Source organism: Mustela erminea, chromosome 2 (genome assembly GCF_009829155.1).
Source record: "Mustela erminea isolate mMusErm1 chromosome 2, mMusErm1.Pri, whole genome shotgun sequence".
Classification (NCBI taxonomy): domain Eukaryota; kingdom Metazoa; phylum Chordata; class Mammalia; order Carnivora; family Mustelidae; genus Mustela; species Mustela erminea.
In genome coordinates, this window is record NC_045615.1 from 83,736,234 (window position 1) to 83,762,911 (window position 26,678).

Consider the following 26,678-nt stretch of genomic DNA (forward strand, 5'->3'; position numbering starts at 1 on the left):
AAGTTCAAATGTCACTTCCTTCTCAGATTAACCGTCAGTTCCCTTCTCTTTGCCTCCAGCCCACAAAATTTCAATAGTGTCTCTTTTCTGAACATCCCCTCATCCCCGCCCTAATCATCTTGTCTATGCTTTTCTTATGGTACTTCCTACTTTTTACCTTACATTGTAGTATTTTGTTATATTTGTTTTCCCCAATTAAACCATAAGCTCCTTGAGGGCATATCCGACTTATTTACCTTTGTTTCCCTGACACATAAAATGGTAATGTGCACATTAATTGGTGCTTAAGAAAATTTCATGAAATGAATAAACAGTCCATACATTATATAAAAGCCTAGGATTATGGCTTAAAACCAAGTAAATTAAAATATTTTTTATCTCAAGCCCTAGGTTCTTGGCTTTTCAGAGATATACAAAAGAAAGAAAAGGCCACAGAGATGCTTCTATTTGTAAATCAAAAGGTCAAGAGATATTAATAGTGAGAATGCTGTGGTTTTCTGCCTGGGGCCATCAAACAGAACATGCCATAGCATTTTGCTGACCTTGGACAGTTGGCTAAAACACATTACCAAATGATCTATCTTCTTAAGAAATAATTAGTCTACAAGTTTCCTGAATAATTATTCCTTCTGAAAATGGAAGAAAATTTTGATTAAAAAATTCCAGGCTGAGGGTATCTTTACAGTTCTTTTATGGCATTATAAAGTCTAACAGGTTAAAGCCCACAGCAAAAGAATAACTACACAGAAAATGTATCAACTATTTAAGCATACTATTTATAGTCACTCTGTATTAATCATTTCTAAGATAAGTGAAATCTTAACAGGAAGAGTAGGCAAAAACATTGGCTGAGTATTCCTCTTTTTTTTTTAAGATTTTTTTTTTTTTTTTTTTTTTTTTTTTTTTTTTTTTTTTTTTTTGAGAGAGAGAGAGACAGTGAGAGAGAGCATGAGCAAGGAGAAGGTCAGAGGGAGAAGCAGACTCCCCGTGGAGCTGGGAGCCCGATGCGGGACTCGATCCCGGGACTCCGGGATCATGACCTGAGCCGAAAGCAGTTGTCCAACCAACTGAGCCACCCAGGCATCCCAACTGAGTATTCCTCTTGTATGAAATGACAAACTATGAAATTCAAATATATTTTGGAATCTAATTTATTTATTTTTAATAACAATTAAACTCATTCAGAAATTTAGTAGCATTGGAAAGGTAAATGAACACACTAATGGGCATTATTATTTTCCAGAAAATATTAAAACTATGGTATTATATGCTGACCTCTGTCGGATAGTATTTGAGATTAGGAAAACATTTTATTAAAATAAAGATAAATTTTACTTAATACTTAGTATGAATGGAAAATTAAGACGTTCCACTTTATACCACATAGGCATAATGATGTGATCATACATAGTTAAATTTTATTGGTAGAAACTGACTATATTAAATCAGTAGAATTGGGTAAAGAACACATGGTGGCCAAGACACTTGGAAAAGTAATCACGGTGAAAAGAAAGGGATGGTCAAATTTTCATTCTTATAACCACCAGAGAGAGGGAAGAAATGGGGTTTAGTTGGAACAATAACAGAATATGTAGAAATGGTTGGGCTGGGGATCAAAGAGGATCCAATGAGCCCGTGAACTCAGGAATTTATGGACAGATCATTGTCTCTCATTCTCCCATTGGCACCATCATGGCCAACATAAGCAACCCAGGTGTTTGTGGGTCTGTGTTGCCGTACTACTCCTACCTACAAGTGTCATCCACTTTCATGGGAAACAGCACAGCTCATTCTTTTCAGGGCCCTTTTGTGGGCTGAGCCCTCTTGGGAATCACTACGATAATCTGCTGCCCCAGTGGTTCTCCTTCCCTCTGCTAGAAATGGACAGGTCCCTCCCAGAGGAGTTAGTCCAGGTTTCTCCTAAAGGAACCACACGACTTCAGTCTGGGGATAAGCTCACAAAGGCCCAGTTCTGATTAATCCCCTTGTGTTTTATAACTTCCTCTTAAAATGGTCAAAACATTTTTTTTAAGAAGATACTTCATTTCTTATAGTTATGTACAAAGTTAGTTTCACAACCACTTTTTTTTTTCTAGAAATTCAGAGAGAACACAGTATTTGAAACCGTTTCAGTACCTCCTTGATATGCTTTTTTCTGTCTTTTCTGATGGTCACTCTCATAGGTTCTCTGCAGTGTTTATCATACAACCAAATCAATTCACTAAATTAAGTATGCTCTGTGTGAGATGCGAGCAAAGAAAAACCTACTGGGGACAGAATGAGTGCAAAATAAGATATGACAATCCTTTTACCCTAACACAAAACCAAAAATTAATATCTTGAGTTTCACTTATTGTGGTTCTTTTTAAAATTCCAGAATATTCTTTATGGATTAAATAGAGACAGTGCCAAGGTTCAAAATTAGATTAAAGACCAAGAATTCTAAAAAGTAAATCCAAATAAAAAGTATAAGCTACTGATAGAAAAGAACTAAGAAATAGTTGGGCAGCAGCAGTCAGATAATTTTGGTGAATTTGTAGGGTTTCTAATTTTCTGGTTGTGTTTGTCTTGTCAGTAATAGACCCTTTGTAGCAGAAAAACCCAGGTCAGAAAGCACAACCCCCACACAAAACTGTCAGTGTAACAAGTTTTCATTATTCCCAAAAGAGTGAGATTGGCTGAGACCAATTTAAAACTGGTAGTCATACTATTGAAGAAAGTGCATTCTAAGAATGCCTCACAGAGGGGCATTTGGGTGCCTAAGTTGGTTAAGTGTCTGACTTCGGCTCAGGATATGATTTCATGGTGCTCAAACTGAGCCCTCTGTTGGGCTCAACATGGAGTCTGCATGTCCCTCTGCCCCTCCCCCTGCTCATGTGCTCTCTCTCTCTTTCAAATAAGTAAATAAAATCTTAAAAAAAAAGAAGAAGAAGAAGAAGAAGAATGCTTCAAGGAGTGACTCTTCTATTATGTCTGTGAGATGTTTTTCTTATGTATGCACTTTATTTCAGGATTCAAGTAGTCAGTCAGTGAATGTCTAAATCTACACCTCCACAGAATCTGGTCCCCCAGAGAAGAGTAAGAATTAAATATTAAACAGTGGGTAATAATGCTAATCTCAAAGAGTGTCTAAAGTTTAATGTTTCTTACTATGTTCTAGAGTGCTTGTGCCAAATACCTGTCCAGTAATAGTTACATGGGCAAACCCTTATGTGCTCCTTTAGTTGTGATGCCTTCCAATTGTACAGCTCTTTGAGAAACACTTTCGTTGAAATAATCTCGTTTAAACCTTATAGCATTGCTCCCTGCATGTTATATATTATTATTATATTTTCACAAACGAGATCTAAGAGAGTAGGTGATTTGCCAAAATCTCACAGCTAAATAGGTGACGGAGCGGAGACGTCAGCTATTGCGTATGACTCCAAGTTCAGCACATGCTACAGCCAGAGTCGCCCCCCATATAATTACTCTCAAGACATAGTCTCAAAGGAATGCTCTAAAGGAGCCAAGATGATGGCCAACTAGGAGGACCCTAGGCTGGTCTTGTCTGTGGAACACAACGAGATAACTACCAAATCATCCTAAATACCCCATAAATAGGCCTGAAGACTAACAGAACAAACTCCACAACCTCACCAAAGAGGGTAGAAGAGCAGAGATGTGGTTTGGGGCAGAAAGGGGTCAGGACTGCTACAGAGGAGAAGGAGCCATGGTCGTGGAAGCAAGGCAGAAACAGAGAGAAAGAGAGAGAGGAGCACACAGGGGAACCCACAAGGAGAACATTTCCCCAAAGCCATTTGCTGGGAAAAAGAGAGGGGCAGATTTCATGAGTTCTTGGAATAAGCAGGGCTTCAAGCCTAGAGTTTGAAAGGTTTATGGGCTTAGCTGGCCTAGAGCTCTGAGGGTCCTGCCCCGCTCCAGAGAGAAGGCAGGCAAATACCCTGAGGGCAGACGCCATAGGAACAGCCAACTGAAGAACGCGTCTAGCACACAGCGGGGGAGATCATTTGCCCTTCTTGGAGGAGTCACTGAGAAGTAGTATTCCTGAAGACGCCTCTCTGGGCGCACAGGAGCGGGCTGGCCCCACTTCTCTTCCCCACCCCCAGCAGAAACACAGATGCACCAGCAGGAGGCAGCACTGAACCAGCACAGACTGTGTCTCATGCTCCCACCAAACCCCACTTCCCAGCTCAGTGAGAGGCCCCAGAAGAGCAGCGCAGGCTCCTGCCCCTGTCACCTCCCTCAAGATGGCGTTTGGAAAGTCAGCAGGCTTGGCTGGGATAGAAGCTGCAGGGCTCTGTGCCTCTCCTGGTGAGCGGACGAGGCAGGTTAATAAGCCAGAAGCAGATGGTGTGGAAACAGTGATCTGGAAAAGGCCTGGGACACACCTGGGGGAGATGATTTGTTCTTCTCAGAGGGCTTTCCTGAGAGGCAGCAGGCTGGGTACAAAAGAGGTGGCCAGGGCCATTTTCCTCCCCTGCCTGTTAGCATCAACTCAGAGCCATCTGGGGTAGTCAGCCGCACAGCAAGGACAAAGGGTGCCTAACCTGCTGACACCAAGTCCCAACCCCTTATAATATGGTGGTGCTGCTCTTCTCAGTCAAGCTTGCCTCAGTCCCAGAGTGGCCAGCCCCGTGTCCAGAAGAGCAGTATGAGGCCCTGCACAGGCTGCGTCCCCTGACTAGAGAGTTCTGCGGGGTTGCAGTTCTAATGCAGATAGCGTCAGGTCCCATTTCATGAGCAGAGCAGAGCTCACCTCGTCCAAACTTGGGCCACATTCAGACCAGGGACAAAACACTGTCCACAGCAGGCCAGGAGAGCCTCTGCAGATGACCGGCCCGAAGGCTAGAGCAGCAGAGTGCACACAGCACATTCCAGAGATGTTAGCTCAAGTGCCAGACTCGAGTACTGCATACCCTCTTCTTCATAAAGCCATTTCTCTCCAAAGTGGGAAACAAATGGACTTTTCTTGCACCCAGAAGAAGGCAGATACTTAGACAAAATGCTAAAATGGAGAATTCATCCAAATGAAAGAAAAAGATCATGGCCAGAGATCTAAGTGAGACAGATAGAAGTAACATGCCTAATGGAGAATTTAAAGTAACAATCCTAACAAAATTCACTCGGATTAAGGAAAGAATAGATGACTTCAGGGAGACCCTTACCACAGAGATAAAAAGAGTTTTAAAAAAATCAGTTGGAAGTGAAAAACTGAGATGGCAAACAGGCTTGATGCAATGAATGCAAGGATGGAAGGAGCAAAGCTCTCCAAAGACATTTGGCAAACCAGAAGGGACGGCATCATCTCTTCAGTGTGCTGAATGGGAAGAATACTCTGACCACAAGTGGTTAAGATTTCATATTTTTGGTGCTTTTGTAATATTCCATGAGACAGACAGATAGGTAGATCTATCTGTCTGTCTCATGGAATATTACTCAACCACCAAAAATATGAAATATATATAAGATATATATATTATTAGAGAAGATGTGGGATATATTATATAGATAATAATATTATCTTCTTTGTCCACTCATCTGTTGATGGACATCTGGACTCTTTCCACAGTTTGGCTATTGTGGGCATTGCTGCTCTAAACACAGCGGCGTAGGCATGCCTTCTATCACTATGTTTCTGTCCTTTGGGTGGGTGCCTATTAGTGCAGTTGGCTCATAGAGCAGCTCAATTTTTCACTTTCTGAGGAAATTCCATACTGTTTTCCAGACAAATGTGGAAATTAAGAACAAAACAGAGGATCATAGGGGAAGGGAGGGAAAAATGAAATAAGATGAAAACAGAGGGAGACAAACCACAAGACATTCTTAACTCTAGGAAACAAAGTGAGTGTTGCTGGAAGGGAGGTGGGTGGGGGCATGGAGTGACTGAGTGACGGGCCTTAGGAAGGCACTTGATGTCATGAGCGCTGGGTGTTACATGCAACTGATGAATCACTAAACTCTACCCCTGAAACTAATAATACACTATATGTTAATTAACTGAATTTAAATAAATTTTTAAAAAAGAATGGGGAAAAAAACCTGCAGACAAGAAGACTCTATCCAGGAAGGGCACCATTCAGAACTGAGAGATCAAGAATTTCCCAGACAAACAAGCACTAAAGGAGTTTGTGGCTTCTAAACCAGATCTTAATTATTACTGTCAAATGGGGTTCTTGTCAGTTCCCATTCTATTCTTTGTCGGGTGATAATTATTACAAAACTTCTGTTTTGTTTTGTTTTGTAGAATCTATTTTTTCTGTTATCTAATAAATCTTTTTCTCTCTAAAAAAAGGAAAAAAGAACACTGAAAGGAAAGTTTTATATATGTATCTATCATCACAAATAAAAGGGACTTTAGTACCTAAGAGACGTCAACAGTTTGGTGGAGACTGCCCTTAAAATTCAAGTGACATAACCAACCTGGTTGGAAACAAAAGTAAGACGACAGAGGAATGGGAGTATAATTTGAGAAAAACCAAGTGGTTGCTTTTTACTGCTTGATTTTAATTTTTTTTAAAGCCAAATATTGGGGTGCCTGGGTGGCTCAGTCATTGGGCATCTGCCTTCAGCTCCAGTCACAATCCCAGGGTCCTGCGATTGAGTCCTGCATCATGGGAGAGCGAGGTGGGGGTGGGGGGCTGGGGGGGGTGAGGGTTGGGAGTGTTTGTCCCTGCTCAGCCGAAAGCCTGCTCTCCCTCTACCACTCTCTCTGCTTGTGTTCACTCTCTTGCTATCTCTCTCTCTCTCTGTCAAATAAATAAATAAAAATCTTTAAAAAATAAAGCTAAATATTGGGGTCCCTGGGTGGCTTAGCAGGGTAAGCATCTGACTCTTGATTTAGGCTCAGGTCATTATCTCAGGGTTGTGGGATGGAGCCCCATGTTGGGCTCTGTGCTGGACATGGAGCCTGCTTAGGATTCTTCCTCTCTCTTTGCCTCTGCCCCTCTCCCCCTTCAAAAAAAGCTTAATGTTTAGAATTCTTTAAAATCATGTGAAGTTGATACTATAGTTTCAGCACAATGTTTTAGAGGTCTCAAGAATATTGGTTTGTTTTCACCAGCAGGGGGCAGTAGGCATCCCTCATTGGTTTCTTATGCATCCTATAGGGGCTCCCCACCTCCAAATTCCCCATTTGAGAAGTCTAAGGAAAATGGACTGAAGTGTGCTGACTTAGTTTAATTCTTAAAAGTACTCCTAAATGTCTGGAGCACTAAAGCTTTCTAGCAGAATGTATCCGAGTATTGAATTTCTCTACAAATTTTAGATAAATTACAGGAATTGGGGAAAAGAAATTCAAGAATGTGCAATTAACTTTCATTATTCAAGATCAGAATAAGCTGTTTAAATACTTTTTATTATTGGAAATTCAATTTGGACTTATCTCTAAATAAGGGATACCAGGGCCTGCCAGGGACATTGATGGTAAATAGTCTGCTCACTTTCTATAGAGAATCCTTTTCCCTCTACCCTCCCCCGCCACACACACATGCAAATGCTGAATAAAGAAAATCACAAATTTATATCAGTCTGGATAGTTGAGTTATGAGTTAATTATGTCAAGGCTAGCAAAAATGGCGGAAAGCCTAGATGGTACAAATTATGTTGTGAATAGGGGGAAAGCACGAGGAATGTAAGAAGCAGACATAGCCCCCAAAGAGGTGGTATGCAGATAAACCTACAGCAGCCTGACCTCTGAAGAATCCTGACCCTTCCTTCACATCTTCAGCCTCTAACCCTTCACTTTCCATACCTCCCCAAATACAATCAGGTAAGATGTAAAACCTTAAAACGCACAGTCTATCAGAAAGTGCTGATGTGTTTTAAGCTCCTGAGAGAATTTCATGCAGAAACAGGCTAATACCGCAGGGCTCTTGGTTCCCAGGCTATGAGCTGATCCTGAAGCCAAAACTTAATTCACAGAGAAGTCTCAGCATCTGTCACAGAAGCATTTTAAATTGGAATGTGTGGTGCCTGAAGGCCTCTTTCCCCCATTCATTGGGGGCAACAGTCTCCAGACCTGGGCCAGACCCATCACTGTTACCTTTTAGGAGAGCTACTTAAAAGTATGAGAAAAATAAAAAGTAGGGCTTGCTCACCAGAAAGATTACAGGCTCTTTCAAGTGAATCCTGATGAGGAGAAGGTATGGCTTTAGGCTTATGGGCTCTACATAAGGCCAGAATTATTACAGGTGGAGGTTTAAAAGTGCATCTAAAGAACGGCAAATGCATTCTGTTGGGGCGGGGGGAGCACTTTTAATGTTTGAGTGGGCATTAGCACCGTGAATTAGATATAATCTAAAACAAAGACACTTTCTTCTTTAATATGCCACATTTGACATCTAATGTTATTCTGTCTCTGGGAACTGGATTCTGAGTTTTACAGATTCCCCCTGCCAAGTCCATACCCCCTAGCTACCCCAGTGTGACACTAGTGCTCTACTGTCCAGATATGTCAGCATCACTGAAAGAATGCCCTAGCATCCAAACCATTACTGGTAAAGAAGATCTTGGAAATCAGCTAGCCACTGCAGGGGAAGCAATTGAAGTTGTTAACTTGATTTCTAACAACATAGAAAAGGGCATTTCCTTTGTCCTCAATTGACCAAAAATGCTTTTAAATACTCAAGCGGGAACAGTTTTGCAAGTGACCAGTATGCTCATGGTTATCAATTCAAGTCCTGTTTCCCAGGCTGGAGAAGCCCATGTGTGCAGTTGCCTTTCTGAAGGCATACCTCCTGCAGAAGTGTTGACAGGAAAGAGGAGGAAGGGAAAATAATGTGACCTGCTTTCACCAGGAAGCTTCAGATCATTTCCCTTTGTCTCTGCGCCTCTTTGGGAGATTTTGATCCAGTCTGCTGTAGTGAGAAGAAACTCTCAACATTAAAAAAAAAAAAAATCCTCAACTTTCATTTTCCTCCTAAGAAATGGAATTTTATTTCTGGATGACAAGGGCTTTGGAAGGCCATGGTGTGGTATATGAGTGATCCTTTCACAGCTGTTGAACATCAGTAGACTACACATCCAAAGTATAGAGATAGCTCTTAAAATATCAGCCAAAGAGTTTAGAGAGAGAAGTATGTCTTTAAGGAACGATTGAATGTTATTGAATCTTTCAAATAATGGTGTAACCTTGGTGACAGGGCAACAATCTTCATGGGCTGTATTCAGACAGAACTGAGTTCATGGAGACAGCACAGGGGGGTCTGACATGTGGGGCCCCTGTTAGTCATTTATCTATTATTAGTATTGTCCTACACCCATTATCTACTTTTTCTCCAGTCCCTCGGCTACTCAGCAGAGATGCTTTAAGAATGTCTATAACTTAATCTCCTGCCTGGCATGACCTAGAAGTACAGTTGTACAGTGATGGGGGTTAACTAAACTCTTAAGAAAAGGTTCTATGGACACAGAGGTACAAAATGGTGGAGGGACACTTCCCTTGATGACAGGGAAGAAGAAGGCTGAAATCCCAAAGTGCTTTCTGACATTTGCCACCCACATAAATTGATGAGTTAGTTATTAAGGGCCTTTCTGCTTAATTAGAAATCCAACCAAAGACCCTGGTGTCATAATTTATTCTCCTGCAAAATGATGTGACCCAGAGGTTCTAGCCATAACCACAGAGGAATTGGAGGTTGGTAAATGACACTCTGAGTAAAAACTTCAAAGACACAGGAGGGGTAGAGGGAAGAAAATGTATCATTAATAAACAGGATGAGGCAAGTAGACAAACATTCACCTATGATGTCACCTGCTTCTACATGATGACATATTACACAGCCAGTTTCAGAACACTATCTATCATAGGATTCCATTTTTCATTACTTCAGCAATGTGAGACACTAAATTAATGTTTCATTATTCTTAATAGTTAAATTTAAAAAGAGCCCAATTCTGTTAGTTGAAAGCCACAATGAGTGAAGTACATGGTAGGAATGTACCCTGGTTTTCTCAAATACTGCCCTGTCAATGGGTGCTGGCATTGGTCCCAGTTTTACAAACATCCTTGTTCATGGAATCTTACATATCAAAACTTTTAATTTTCTTTATTTCAAACATACAGGGGGAAAAAGCTGAAAATCCAAAAACACTGAAGTACCTAATATATTTTTTTAAATAGTTGTTAACATTTCCTCATATTTATTTCAGGATTTTTAAAAATGTTATTTATAAAGACCTCTTCATTACTCTTTCATTTCACTTTTTCCCCTCCTTAACCATTATCTTTAATCAGCTACATATTGTTCTCAACCACATTTACCATGTATATATAGTTCTGTGTAATTTTGAAATTCATATAACTAGTCTCATACTTTAGGTATATTTTGCAATTTGTTTTTTATTCAACATTGTATCTTTTAAGACTTATCCACATTGAAACATGTAGATCCAATTCTTTAATTTTGACAGATTGACTCTACCACAGTTTATGTATCTGATATTTATTTATAAAATACCCTGTTACTGGGGCACCTGGGTAGCTCAGTGAGTTAACCGTCCAACTCTTGGTCTCAGCTCAGGTCATGATCTTGCGGTTATGGGATTCAACCTGGCATTAGACTCTATGTTCAGTGCACAATCTGCTTCAGATTCTATTTCCCTCTCCCTCTTATTCACTCTCTCTCTCAGATAAATAAATAAATATTAAAATCTTTTTAAAAATACCATGTTATTCATATTGTTCCCAGTTATTCACTATTATAAACCATGCTCCATTAATCCTCGTTGTACAAGTCTTCTGAGGTTCTAGTTGGTGTGTATATCCAGCTATGAAGTTGATGGGTCAGCTACTGTGCTTTTCATCAACTTCACATGGTATTGCCAAACTGGTACCAATTTGCACTCCTATAGCGTATAAAAATTTCTATTTCCCCACATTTTTACCAGTATATTTTCATCTTTGTTAACCTTTGTAATATGAAACACTATCTTAGCATAGATTTTTTTTTTAAGTAGGCTCTATGCCCACTGTGGGGCCCTTATCATAGCTTTTATTTCACAGATTTCTAGTGAGTTAAGCATATTTTCATATATTGGCCATTTGGTTTTCCTCATCTGTGAATTTATATCCTTTGTCCAATTTATTCTGCTTGGGTTGGTTATGTTTTTCTTATTGATTTGGAAAAATTCTTGGTAGTAGATTGAATTGCATGAAATTGCCATTTTTGTAGCTAAAAAATTACTGATTATTGGCAATTTTATATAGATAAAACAAATATTTCTTGACATTAAGTTTCTGCTCCTTATATGAATGACAGCTATCTTTTGCCAGTTTATAGCTTTTCTTTCAAATGTGTTCTGGACATCCTTTGGCATGTAGAAGTAAATATTAATAGAGCCTGTTTATCAACATTTTCCTTTATGTTTCATGCTTTTTCTGTGTCTTATTACAGGAATCTTTTCCTATTCATATGCCCTAATAGTTCTGTGGTATAAATTTCCCAGAAGTGGGATTTCTGGGCTAAAGGTATATGTGTGTGTTTAAATTTTACTTAAATTTCTAATATCAATGTGTGAGTGTATCTCTTTCAAAAAACTATCTAATGAATGAGAAGAAAAATATCATTGTCATTTTAGTTTACATTTCCCTGAGAACTAGTGAAATAAAGCATCTTTTTATGGGTTTAATCATCATTTGGATTTGTTCATCTGTGAATTTTCTATTCATATTGTTTGCCATTATGTCTGTTTCATTGTTTATCTTTTCATATTAATTTGTGGAGTTGTTTGCATTTTACTGATATTAACCCCTTATCTGATGTATCTATGCTAGTTTTCCCTTCATATAGCATTTGTTTTAACTTCATCAATCATATGTCTTTCTACACCAAAATTTTTACATTTTTATGTATCATATATACATCTCTTCTTTTATCACTTATAAATTGCTTTTTTAAGTTTTTATTTAAATTTTAGTTAGTTGACATACAGTGTAATATTGGTCTCAAGTGTATGATATAGTGATTCAACACTTCCATACATCATCTGATGCTCATCACAAGTGCCTTCCTTAATCCCCATCACCTATTTCACCCATCGCCCCTACCTACCTCCTTTTTGGTAACCATCAGCTTCACTTCTAAATTTCTTGTTTTGATATAAATCATATAAAGTTCTCTCTGATCCATAGCTTATACATACAGTCTCCTAAAATTTCTTCTGAGGTTTTTGTTTACTTTTGAGTATTTAATCTCTCTTGAATAAATTTATCTATTTAATGTGAGGTAGATAGATGTTCAAATTGAAAGAAATAATTTTTACATCACTAGGTATCCGGATACATAAATAAAATCTTACCATGTTATATCATATCACATATATATTACATGTTTGATTTACTCCACAACTCATAAAGCAAAGAATCATCATATGCCTTTAATTTTCTAAGTTCATTTTTTTTTTTACAATTTTATTTATTTATATGTCAGAGAGAGAGAGACCACTAGCAGGGGGAGTGGCAGGCAGAGGCAGAAGCAGGCTCCCCACAGAGCAGGAACCCCATGCAGGACTTGATTCCAAGACCCTGGGATATATAACCTGAGCTGAAGGCAGTCACTTAACTGATGGAGCCATCCAAGTGTCCCTCTAAATCTATATCAATGAGATAGTCCCCTCCATCAGAGTTGTTGAGAAAACTAATCACGGTCATCTTTCAGGGAACTCCTTTCATCCTTTTAGGATCATAAAAGAACTCTAGGGCTTGTGATTAAGGATAATTGGGGGTGAAGTCCCTGATTATCAGGCAGTTGGGTTTATCTCTGGAGTGCTTGGTCTTCGTGCCCGCATAATCTGTTTGTGGATTGGCAACTCCCCTGGCAGTGTCTAGCTCTCCTTGTGCAAGCCTTGGCACTACTATTTTTAGTGTCCCATTTGGGGTGCTGAGTTCTTGGCCTACCTAGACACACACATCCATCACTACCGGAGCTCCCACCAGCTCCTGGGCTTTAGAAACATGCAATATCCCATCCTGCTGTCTTCTGGAAACCAACACTTTCTCCAGTCCCACTATCTTCTTATTCTCAGAGTACACAACCTTGATCCCAGCCTAAATTCCTGTCTTTGGACCTAAAAACCAATATGTTAAGAATAGGGGTGGTAAGGGGTGAGGGTACATTGGAGTGGTGGTGAAGAGAGTATAGACTTAAAAAAAGAGAGAGAGAGAGAGAGAGAGGGAAAGAGTATAGACTTTATAAACCGAGTCCTGGCCAGTCATTCTCTGAGTAGGAAATCTCACTCTTTAGATATTCAGTAGCTCATCTCCCATCCACCAAGAATAACTAGTATGCCTCTTCTGAAACAGCAGAAGCTTAATAATGTGATTGAGTTTTCCTATCTTGCTGCATTAAGGTATAGACAACTCATATATTAAAGCATATATTTTATATCTTTATACATATATATTTATGATATATGTTTAAGACATACATAAAGTCTGTTATATAACAGATATTTTATATATAAAATGTATATAAAGAAGATCTAAAAGATGTATACCGAATCTTTTTTGTGGCTATCTCTAGAGGTTGGGAATTATGAAAACTTCTTTTTTATTATTTCTATATGTTTTGAATTATTATTTTCATCTTTGCAGTTAGAAGAATAAATATATTTAAGAAAATGTCACAAAATGTTAGAAAGGATGTTGGCAGCAAAGTGAAAAGCTTCTAAACAAAACTTGTAAAATCTTTCTAGATATTTACCCTCAGAGACACCCTTTTCAGATACTTGGGGCAAGGGAGCTATGATGACTGGGCAGTGACAAGAGAGAAATGTCTTATATATTCACAAAAGCTGTTAGAGATAATGAAAAGATCCCTGGATTCGCAGTCAGGCGATGTGGGTTTTCATCCTGGCTTTGCCATGAGAGAGCTGTGTAATTCTGGTGTGTCTCAAACTCTCCCGATTCTTTCCTAACACTAGACAATCTCCAAAGTCCCTTCTGCTCTAGAATTTCATAATAAAGATGATTTAAAGAATCTTGGTTGGTGGCTATGACTCTGGTGACAAGTATCATAGTGTAACTAGCCATAAAACATTCAAATTAACTCTTCTTTGAAAGGGTAGATATATCTGCCTGTCATTCTTTTAGCCCTTCCTGATTTGCACAGACCATTGAACTGAATGCTTACCAGAGCTGGAAAATGCCCCGCTGACTAGAGAGCTGGGATTTTGCTCCCAGTATCATCAGGAGCAAAAAATAGACTGCCACCAGACCCAACAGCTGAGCTGCCTCCTTCTGGGCAGGCTGCCAGCATGTAAGTACAGGGACACATTCGCTGGGCACTGGGATCTCCACAAACATGCTCGCCTCTGCTCACTCTCTTTCCTTAGGCCCTCAAGGCTTGAGCAGCTATGCGCCTCATGTCCTGCTCACTGAGAAAAGCCACCTTGGTTCCATCTGGATGGCTTTGAGACACTCTTCTCCACAGCTAATTGCATTTCTGTAATAGATTTGTTCTCAGTTTCTACCTTTTAATAATCTCACTGAGCTCTGCCCTAGGCAGCACAAATGGTTTTTCAGTCTCCTATCTGACCTAATTGAGGAGTCCTTCTCAACAAGGTAGAAGAAGGATCTATTTCCACCTTTCTAACACCAAGCCCAACCCACCTTGCTGTTTGCCTTTCTACCCGGGGCTTCTTAAAAATAGCATTTTGGAGAACTAGACTGGGGATAGCAAAAGATAATGCTGCTTCTCTATAAGAGAATCAATAGGCTTTTATCCCTAAAGATGAAACTGCTATTATACTGGGTGGTTTGGACTAAAATCATAGGATTTTAGGTCAGGTAGAGTCTCAGTATCACATTATCTAACTAAATTTCCATATACTCTATTGGTTCATGTTAAAGCATGAATATATAACCTGCCCCAGGTCTTGCTGACCAATCCAGCTTATGAATATAACATTTTAATTTATTAATCAACAAGTATTTACTGAACATTGTGCCCTACTTAATAGTGGAAGACAAGATAGAAAGTGATATGATTCTAGAGTCACTTATAGAGTTAGAAATGCCTAGAGCCAAGATGACAGAAGATTCAGTCTCATTCTCAGACACAGAGAGGTATTAAGCATAGAATTAAGAAACTGAACTTCTCATTTCTCTTGTCTTTTGGTAAGTATGTTGCATATCCAAGCAAACTGTTGTGTTCTTTCAGCCCACTGAAAAGAGAGCCATAGGAATGACAGAACGAAGAATGGGGTCCCACATGCATTTCAGTTATGAAAACTCAGTATGTATTTCTTCCAGTATAGAGAGAGAACCATTTTAACGGTGCTGGTGATTCTTTCTGCCATTTCACTTACTGAAGGTATGTTTGAGAGAGTGTGACCTGGGAGACAGGTGTAACTGACTTATAACGCATTGACTATTCCTGTGAGCGAAACTGAACTTTGTTTTCTATAACTGAACATAATTTAACTCTCAGGCCCTCATTTCTGTTACAATGTAAACATATTGTTATGTCAAAAGTAACTCAGTCTCCTCTAGTTTAATACACTGCCTGTTTGGGTACATAGGTAGGCAACTGCTGGATTCTTCTCCATCCTTCTGCCCTTTTGTCCAGGAGAGACCCAAGTTATGCGTCTCATCTGAGCACTCTTCTCTGGTCTTTGCTGACCTCAGTTGAGATGTGACTTTTTCCTTCCTAGTGTCTGGGCATTGTGACAATATCCCACTGCGGATGGTTGGCAGTCCAAGCTCCAGATCCACTCTCAACACATTGTCTTCACCCAACTCAGGCATCTTCTGGTCTTCTAAGCATGTCTGCACCTTCCCTGGGGGACTCAGGAATGCTCAATTGCAGAGAGTGAGGCTACTTTCAGATCCATCCCCATAGACACTTCGATGCATTGACTCAATGGTTGGGAACTGCAGGGCCATTAGAATTATTAAAAGCAAATGTAACCCATCAGTTACTATTTCAAAATAGCCTACATATTGATCTGCTGTTCTCTCAATCTGTCCTAGTGTATCAGATGGTGAATGTAATTCTAGTGTTATAAAGATGCATTTTCATCAACAATATTGCCCCTAAATGCAAGTCAACCATTTAATTTAGTACCTAACCAAAGCTGGAGGGAACAATGGCTGAGTTAGATTTATTTAGAAACGGTGTGTGTTGGTTTCCAGCATGGTGCCCTCCTAAGGGAATTTCAAAGCAACTTTTGCTTACTCATGATTTTCACCTTATATTCTGATTTTATAAATGTTTTGTAACATTTTAAAGATGTAATGCCACAGAATCTGTGGTTAATGACTTCGTTGCTAAAACAGGGTGCAGTGCTAAAAGAAAACTAATGACAGCAGTGTTCTTAGAACATTTCTAGAAGCAGAATTTCTTTGCTGGAGTTCAGAGAAACCCATTTAAGAAGCCCAGAAAGATGTGATCTATATCAACTTGCTGGAGAGCAGTGGCCTCCCTGTCTTGTCCTCCGGATCCTAGCATGTATCATTGTACTTTGCACATACTGGGTGCTTAATATATTTGTTGAATAAGTCAATTAACAAACTTCCAAACAGCATTTTTATCTCAGTGGAACATAGAATATGCTGGTTATTGAAGTAAAATCGTTCAATTTGAGCAAAGCTAGTGGAACTTCCAAGGAACTGTTCATCAGAGTCTGTATGTCATGACAGAGATACTGACTTAAAAAAAAAAAGAAGGCTGGGCACCTGGCTGGCTCTGTTGGTAGAGATGTGACTCAATCTGCAGGTCATGAGTTCAAGCTCCATGTTGAGTGTGAAGATTACTTAAAAAACAAACAAACAAACAAAAACACTATTTTTAAAAAAAGAAAGAATAGATCATATATTTCCTGGATATGCTGGATACCCTGGACTGGACTGACTCCTTTAAATTTACAAGCCAGGCAAACTCCCATGATGCCTGGCCTTTTGATTTTATATTAAAGAATTACGTTTACTTCATACAGAATATTCTGTGATGCCTAACATTTCAGCCAACTCAACTCACAGAAATACAGACACAATCCTTAGAAAAAGCCTCTGAGTAACCCAACATAGCTCGAGGTGTAAATGATCCCCCCTTAAACTCTCATTCAAAGTCATATTCATGCTTATATGCCTTTAAAGACCTACTTACTGGGTTGCTTGACCCACAGAAATTCGAAGAAGCAAACCTCAGAGGGATGGGGAAGGCTGCCAAAGCCAAGCACACCAGCCACTAAAGATGTGGCCGTTAAAGGAAAAGGAAGTAAAACTAAGGCCTCGGCGCGGAACTGCAACTCTGCTTCCAATGGACATTTTTTCCTAATGCAGCTTTCTTTCCTTTGAGGCACCTTCTTCTCTATATGGTTCTGGTGTCATCTTTCCAAGTGTAATACCCCCCAACTCCAACCACTGCAGAGGTAAGCACAGAAGTGATGCTTAGCCCTCCTCAGAACTCGGAGAAGCACAAGCTGGCACCAGGAGCAAGATGCATCTAAACCTTGCTAGCGTAGGAGGATGTTCGTGTGGCACAGCGGGTGGCCCCACAGAGACACTTGTGGAGGTTCTCTATGACAAGCAGTCAGGCCAGTTAGGAAGAAAAGGTGTTTCGATGTCCCCAGGCCCACGTGCAGTTCCAAAGCTCTCATTCCTCTTTTCCAGCTGAAATGAAAACTGGGATTACTGATGTTTTTCCCCAGGCAGTTTTCAGTAGCTCTTGCCATTTATACCTCATAGCCCACATCAGGTCCAACACCTCTGGCTTCAGATCACTCTGTTATATACCCACCCACACTGCTTGTCTGTCCCCGCCTCTCCCTGGCAGCCCTGGCCTGTCCTCTAGCTTGACTCCCACAGCCACCTAGCCACACTCTGCTCTCTGTACCCCATGCGTGGGAAGACCTGCTCCCCCACTCCTATGACCTCCTTCTTGCTCACCTAGATCACAGAATTTTCCCACGATACTTTCAGTCCACATTCGTTTTTCACCTTCTCTATCTTCTGTTGCGCTTTTTGCCCTTACCTCATAATCAGCAACTTGTTACCTACTGCCTCCCCCATCACTCGTCAGCCTCTTACCCTGCTTTATTTTTCTGTATAACACTTAACACCTTTGACATAATATGTGCGTGTATGTATATACATGTTCTTCCGGGCTTTTTGGTCTGTTTGTCTGACACACTAGGAGGATCTAAGTGCACACACGGAAGCATCACCTGCCATCCAAGGCCCAGGGCATTGCTGTGACTTCAGATACATTGAGGACCATCAGAGAAAGTAGACTGGTTTCTCTTCCTCTGCAGGACAAGGCCTGACATGTCTTGGGACCTGTATACCTCACAGGCTTTGAACTAAGCCACTAGAATGCTCAGCCATTCCAGATTCACTTCTCTCCCATTTCTTAACTCCATAATACTTATAACCACCAACTGCTGGTGAGTCCTTGCCATAATGCCAGCAATTATTTACTGCTTTGCATACATTTTCTCAATTAATTCTTACTTGAGGCATAGACTATCGTTATCTTCCTTTTACACAAGTGGAACTCAGGCACAGAGAGATTAAGCAACTTGTCCAAGGTCACACAGTGAGTAATTAGTGGGATGAGAGTTTGAACCCAGACAGACTTCTCCAGAGTCTGCTCTCTTAATCTCTTTGCTCTGTTACTGCCATGTTGTCTGGTTAATATTCAGTGACAAACGCTCTAGCACCCAGATTAGCTTCCTGTTTTATGACTAATCTCTGAAGGTAATATTAGATGACATGATTAAAAGTTTAAAACAAGGGGCACCAGAGTGCTCAGTTGGTTAAGCGTCTGCCTTTAGCTCAGGTCACGATCCCAGGGTCTCGGAATCGAGCTCCGCATCGGGCTCCTTGCTCAGCGGGGAGCCTGCTTCTCCCTCACCTTCTGCTGCTCTCTCATTCTCTCTCTCTCTTAAATAAATAAATTGAATATATATATATATATATATATATTTTTTTTTTAAAGTTTAAAACAAAACAAAAACTCACAGCTGTAATTGAGTGGTTCTTCAGCTACAGTGTACAGGGAACACAGGCAACCGTGCACTACCTGGACCCCAACACTCTCCTGGTCCAAACTCCCACAACAAGCCCAGGCCTATCTATGTTTGAAATCTGCTTTTCAGTTCTGCATTTGTGATTTTATAATGACTTCCACATGCATTAGCATCCTATTAATTGGCTAGTATATAGGAACAGTTGTCTTATGAAGGGAAGGGATTTTTTTTTCTTTTCTTTTCTTTTCCATTAAAACCACGGTTCCACAGAATGAAAATACTTAATCTAACGAGTGCAACCTGGAAAGTAATTTCATGGGCTGTAGTACTTTGATGGTGATAATTCTTGGATGTCAAAAGGATAAGGACACAGTTTTCTGCTTCTAATTTTATTCTTAGAAAATGATGATATTGAGCTATCCATAGAGTGCCCCTGTAGATTAACTCCAGTTTTTCTTTTGTAGAGGAGATTTAAAGGAAGTCTTAATCTGCTTTATATTTAACTCTTATCTCCACACTCTGAATTAAAAATAGAAAGCTGGACTCTAGCTAGTCTCACCGCCACAGACTCTCAGAAGGTTGAAGTTAACCCTGGGGTAAGGATGGGCCTCGAGCCACTCACTTTAGTTCTCTCTCTGGTTTAGCACCTCTCACTGACGTTCCCAACAGCCCCTTCTTTCTAATTTTCAACCCAAGAACCTCATACTAACATGTCTGAAATGAGCAGTTCTTATTCTGTGATTCTTGAATGGCATGTAGCATGCTGATCAGGTACTTTTCATTTGTCACAAAACTTGATGAATTCTGAATCCTTTCAGAATCTGCAATCTTGGAATGTTCTGCCTCCTTTAATTGTTTTCTCCTGAATCCATACTTAAGGTGGGAAGAGAAATAAAGAGTACTTTGATTTTTTTTTTTTTTTTTCCTTCTGCAGCTGGTGAAAACTGCTCTGGAGTACTTCCTCCTCCTCCCTTCGCCATTTCCCAGCACCATGTCTGCACCCCCTCATTTCCCTTTCCTTTCTCCTACTCTTTGCCCTTCCTTTTCCCATCTCACTTCTCCGAATCCTCTCTTTTCTTCCCCTTTTCTCTCTTCCCTTGTTGCACCAATGTCTGAAGCAGCAGGAAGGGCAGGAAGAGTTTAGGAGTTGAGGGGATCAGGAGTCAGTGGTTCCTTCTTACCAACCTGCCAGTCTCCTTCCTGAGCTTCAGAAATACAGTGGAGGGTCACCGGTCTGAGAACTAATAATCTAGTCAGTCTAGGGACGCCTGGGTGGCTCAGTTGGTTAAGCAGCTGCCTTCGGCTCGGGTCATGATCCCAGGGTCCTGGGATCGAGTCCCACATCGGGCTCCTTGCTCGGCAGGGAGCCTGCTTCTGCCTTTGCATCTGCCTGCCTCTGTGTCTGCCTGTGCTCGCTCGCTCGCTCTCCCTCTGTCTCTGGCAAATAAATAAATAAAATCTTAAAATAATAATAATAATAATCTAGTCAGTCTAGATCAGAAAGGGTAAGATGCCTCTATAGAAATTTCTACAGTTCTGGGTTTCTGGCATTTTCAACCCGGTGAAATTAGCAAGCCTGATGAATTGTAGGATGTATAAGGGCAGGGGGAAAACCAACAGCATACATCTGTGTATGTTATTCCTGCCCTCAGTTCACATATACTCTCCCTCCAGCATGTTCTTCCTCCTGGTCTCTCCCCAGTAGCATGTTTTCAAGTCTAGAGTCTTAAACCCAAATACCAAAAGGAGGCTATTTTATGCTTTGTTAATTGCAAAAAAAAAAAAAAAAAAAAAACCAGCTCTTAGGGGAAAAAGAGCCTTTGTATCTTTTCTCTATTCCTTCTTCTTCACCACCACAATCATGAAAGTATCAGTGGAAACCACTTCCTGAGTGCCTGCTGTGTGCCTGTGGGGGTTCTGAACGTTCATTCAGAGGAAACAGAGCCCCTCGAATCGTGGGGTCACACAGCCTTTTGAACAAGTACCAGTGGGTTCCAGGACAGTGCTTTTCAAATGGGATTATTTAATAGAACATGAAATTAAGTTAGTTGTGAAGACTGGCATTTTTAAAGAATTAAGAGCATAGAATGGAATGGAATGGAACAAAATAAAAAAAAATTAGAGGATATTACATGCAGTAGGAATAAGTATTATTTTGTGAAAATTTGGTTTTAGTTAAATACACAGCTCTACCTATCTAAAATGGAGAGTCTGGTGGTGCTTACTGATATCTGGGAGCTTCTCTATATTTCCCAATTTCCTTTACAACCAGCAGTATGACTGAGATCTGGCCGCAGGAGTATATCCAAAGGGAAAATGCCACTTCCAGATCCGGCACATAAACTCTCCCACATAGGCTTCTCCACTCTTTTGTCCTGCCGTATGCCAGCTGAATGACGCCAGGCAACCTTGAAGCCACAAGCTGTCAGAGCCACAACATGGAAGCAGCCTTGGGTCCCTGAGTCATTTGGAGGAGGGCCACTCACCAGAATCCCCTGACAAGGGATATCAGCTTTGGGCTTTAATGTGAATGAAAAATAAACTTCTACAATATTAAGCCAGATTGTTTCACCTACCCTCTACATATGTATGTGCACTTGGCTTATGCCATAGTACGTATTTCTTTATCTACATTTTGGTTGAAAATATTTGAAAGCCACTATCCTGGATACTGTGTTTCAAAGGTGGTTTTGGATCAACTATAGTTGAATCACTTGGTATGCTCATTATATATGCAGATTTCTGGACCCTATAGAGATCTACTGAGTAAGGAAGGATCTTAGTGTTGGGGCCCAGGAATGCTTAACCTGCTTGACAAACCCCACAGATGAACCTTATGAACACTAAAGTTTGAAAACAACTATTGCCCTAGCATGGTAGAAACATACTTTCTTGGCAACCCTGGGACTGGTTTAATCCACCAAGCTTTATACCTATTTTTTTGGTCACTGTCCAAAGTGTGAGTTTCTCCCTATTCCCCAGCCTATCTCTCTATATAATCTTATGACAATAATGCTCTATAATGATTCACGTAATCCTTCGTTAAGAACACCTCCCAATCTTTTCCTCCTTCCTAAGCACTTTAACTGTCCTCTAAAAAGCTTATTGTGTAATTAACAAACATACTTATCTCTGAAACCATTTTCCTGAACATTTTCTTAACCTTCTGGCTCTCCCCTGAGTTATCTGTTCTGCTTCTCAATGACAGCTGTTTATTTCCCACATTTTATAGAGAATTCTGAGGATTTGCAAGTGGAACTAGTACCTTCATGAATACTCACAGCCACTTCCCAACCATGACTGCTCTACTCTTTTGGATCAGGCTATATCAATTAATATGTTTTGGTTACCAGTAAAAATATATCCAGGTAGATAAGTGATAAACAATAAGGAGATTTAAAATCTCACATTATAAGAAGTCAAAAGTTTTAGTGATAACTGGCTATGCAGCAACTTTTTTCATATTTCTACTCTATTCTCCCCAGCATGTTGAGTTTTATCCTCAGGCTTCTTCCCTTATGATCACAAGATGGCTGCTGCAACCCCAGGCATCACATCCTCACAGCTTTATCAGTATTAGTTTCCTATGTCTGCTGTAACAAATTATCACAAACCTGGTGGCTTAAAACAATAGAAATTTATTCTCTTCTCTCTCTTCCGGCCTGTCTCTCTCTCTCTGCCTGCCTCTCTGCCTACTTGTGATCTCTGTCAAGTAAATAAATAAAATATTTAAGAAAAAAAAAAAAAAAAAAAAGAAATTTATTCTCTTACTGGTAGGAGACCAGAAATCTGAAATCAGTATCATTAAGCTGAAATCAAGGTGTCAGCTGGGCCATACTCCCTCCAAAGGCTCTAGCAGAGAATCTGTTCCTTGCCTCTCCCAGCTTCTGTTGGCTGCCCATATTCCCTGGCTTATGGCTACATCACTCCAATCTCTGCCTCCATCTTCACATTGCCTTCCCCTCTCTGTGTATCTTCTGTCTGTATCAAACTTCCTTCTTCCTCTCTTTTGTGAGAGACATTTAGGGTACTTGTCATTGCATTTGGGGCCCACCTGGATAATCTAGAATAATCTCCCGATCTCATGATCCTAAAATTAATCACAACTGCAAAGATTCTTTTCTTAAGCAAGGTAACATAAATTCTAGGGATAAGCAAACTAGATTTTTCTGAGGGCTGTTATCCAACTTACGTGTATGTCCAAAGGTAGAAAGGATATTTCTCCTTATCTATAATTTCTTAACAGGGAAAAAATCTTTCCCAGGAGCTACCTGTCTTAGTCTATTTGGGCTAGTATAACAGAATACCATATACTGGGTGGCTTAAACATCAAATGTTTATTTCTCACAGTTCTGGAGGCTGGAAAGTTCCAGATCAAGGCACCGTAGACCCAATGTCTGGTGAACACACTCTTCTTGGTTTTCAGACTGCTGAATCCAGTTGTATCCTCATATGGCCAAGAGAAAATTTCTCTCTCTTGAACTTCTTTATAAGGGCACAAATCCCATTCATGAGGGTTCCATCTTCATGACATTAACTACCTCCCAAAGCCTTCACTTCCTAATACCACCACATTGTGGGGGGCAGGTAGGATTTCAACATATGAATTTTCAGGGGACATAAACATTCAGTCCATAACACCCCCTACACTAGCATATTGCCTCCTTGTTCTACTGGTTGAGGCTGGGTTGTGAAATCATGTATGTGGCCTCTTTGGGTGTGGAAGACTCTATCAGTAAAAAAGAAATGATGAGAGACTGTCATTTTGATTGATGGTGTGTTGATTGGACACCATCGATGTCTGCCTCCAAATTCCTGTTCTTTTGAGGCTCCTATCTTTAGAGCGCTCTCTGTCCTTCTGTTTTTCTCTTTTGTTTTCTGCTCACTTCTCCTCAGTATTGAAGACTTCAGCATTTGTGTCAGAGTCTTTTTCTGTGGTCCATCTAACCACTAGCCATTCAGTTCTTTGACCTCTTCATGTTCCAATAACCATCCCCAACTCATCCCTGCCTTCCATTTCCACAACTTCTCCCTGGACCTGGATAACACCTGAAGCTGCTCCCTCCCTGAAATAAAATCTACACAAAACTGTCCCTCTGACCACATCCTTCCATCTTTCCAGCTTACTCATTTCACACCTCCTCTCTCCTTTCTACTTAGCCAGCAGCTGTTCTTGCCTCGAGTTTCTTCCTATTCAGAATATATTGCCCATATTTTTAAGTTACTGTGATCTTTGGTTCTTCAACTGAAGTCATTTAGCAAAACGCCAGTCCTGGATGTATCCTACTATCTGCTTGCTCAAATTTTTTTTCATCATCTTTAATTCCCACTCCTTCACTCTCAGCAGATAACTTTACTTCATACTTCACAATTAAAATGGAAGACACGGATTTAAAAAACAAACAAACAAACAAACAAACAAAAAAAACCCTCCTCAACTTCCCACCACTACATTTACCTACATTTACTTGTCTATGTCCCGAGATGCTTAATCTTCTGTTCCTGTTAAAGTAGAGTGGAACTTCTTCTATTAGAGGGCAATCCATCTGCTTGTTCACATGGAAATGTAACTAAGTTCTAGTCAATGAGATGTAGGTGGTATTGTAGTATAAAAGACTTTAGAAAGTGTCATTAAAAGATAGTGTCCTTTCCCTATTCTTATAGTCCCTTCTTGCATCCAGATCCCTGGAATATGGATGTGATCACTGGAGTTCTTGCAGATGGATTTTAAGAATGATGCCCATTGAATTGCAGAGGAGTGAAACAGAATTACATTTACCTTCTTTAAATCATTCCAGAGGTGCCTGGGTGGCTCATTTGGTTAAGCATACAACTCTTGATTTTAGCTCGGGTCATGGTCTCAAGGTTGTGAGATCGAGTCCCAGGTTGGGCTTCACACTTACTGGGGAGTCTCTTGAAATTCTCTCTCTCTCTCTCTGTGCTTCTTCCTCTGCTCGCACACTCTCTCTCTCCCAAATAAATAAAACTTTTTAAAAGATCATTCCAATTTCTAACTCAAACAGGTGCAACTCTTCTGTTTCTAAAACTCACACTCTTAGGATGTTCTTAAAATTTTGTTACACTAAAATTACTTCATTTTTATGTTAAAAGAGCTATCTCTTTTCCATCCTTCATATATATCACAAAGTCTGCTTCCATTGACTTGACTCTGGAAGATTCCATGTCCCATTGTCCTTTTCCAATGCCTGGCTTTCCTCTCCACGACAAAGGTGATAGGGTTTCCAGAGTAGGGTTGGGTATGGAAGAAAAAAATGTAGCCCCATTACCCATACATAATTCTAGTCAGTTTTTCGTAATATTTGTATCATCCTCTCTATCCTTATTATTCTCCCTCTTGTTCTTCTTTTGTTGCTTTTGTTTCTATGCTCCTTTTACCTTGTTTAGAAGTTGACCCAGAGGAGGAAAGATACTAAAACCATACATCAACATCATCAAGCTTTCATTCCTACCTCCTGTATTTTCTTTCTGCTTTCTGACTTAGAGAAAATATTAAAAGTAGAAAGAGCACTTATTGTTTGATAGCCTTCCACAGGGACTTTGAAAACATCCTCTTTTTTTAAATATTTTACTGATTTATTTAACAGAGAGAGACAGAGAGGCAGGCAGGGGAAGGGGGGGAAGCAGGCTCCCCGCTGAGCAGAGAGCCCGATGTGGGACTCGATCCCAGGACCCTGAGATCATGACCTGAGCTGAAGGCAGAGGTTTAACCCACTGAGCCACCCAGACGCCCCTGAAAACATCCTCTTGAAGGAAAATACAATCGGATGATTTGTCTCAGAGTCTGAGCTGAGTAGAGAAATGTTCTTGCTAAGGGTGGCCAACAAGGAAGTATGAGTAGATGATTAAACTCTCCCAGCCCTGTCATCATCTTTCACTTTGCTGCCCAAGTGGCAACTCTGAGAGACAAACATGATTTGTTTATTCTCTTGCTTGAAACCCCTCAGTGGCTCCTTTCCAACTTCACCTTTCACCCTTGGCCCTCCCCACACCCTGTGACTCCAGTTAGCTTGATTGCTTATAGTAGTCTGGGCTGTTTCACATCTCTGTGCTTTCTTCCTGTTGCTCTTTTCTAGCCTGACCTCCCACCTCAACCTTCTAACAAATACAAACCCATTCACCTTCAAGGCTCAACCCAAGAACCTCCTAGTCATCTGTGAAGCTTCTTGTGCCCTTTGACCTCCATTCTCCCAACTGACCTTTCCCTCATTTATCCCCCTCTAAAGAAGCATTTTAACATGTGACACCCTCTATTACAAAATTATTTGACACGTTTGTATCCTTTAATTTAAATTCAATTAATTAACATATAATGTATCATTAATTTTAGAGGTAGAGTTCAATAACTCATCAGTCTTATATAATACCCAGTGCTCATTAAATCATATGCCCTCCTTAATGTCCATCACCCAGTTACCTCTCCCTCCACCCCTCCCCACTCCAGCAACCCTCAGATTGTTTCCTACGATTAAGAGTCTCTTATGGTTTGTCTCCTCTGTTTTCATCTTGTTTTATTTTTTCCTCTCTTCCCAGATGATCTTCTGTTTTGTTTCCTAAATTCCACATATCAGTGAGATCATATGATAATTGTGTCTCTCTGGTTGACTTATTCTACTCAGCTTAACACCCTCTAGTTCCATCCACATCATTGCAAATGGCAGAATTTCCTTTTTGATGGCTATGAGATA

General features: G+C 40.3%; 1 long non-coding RNA gene across 1 annotated transcript in view; it reads left to right on the forward strand.

Moving 5' to 3' along the window:
• The window catches only part of LOC116584711, a 69,431-nt gene that overhangs the window by 14,608 nt on the left and 28,145 nt on the right, over positions 1-26,678 (forward strand). The gene's annotated exons all lie outside the window — the stretch shown is intronic.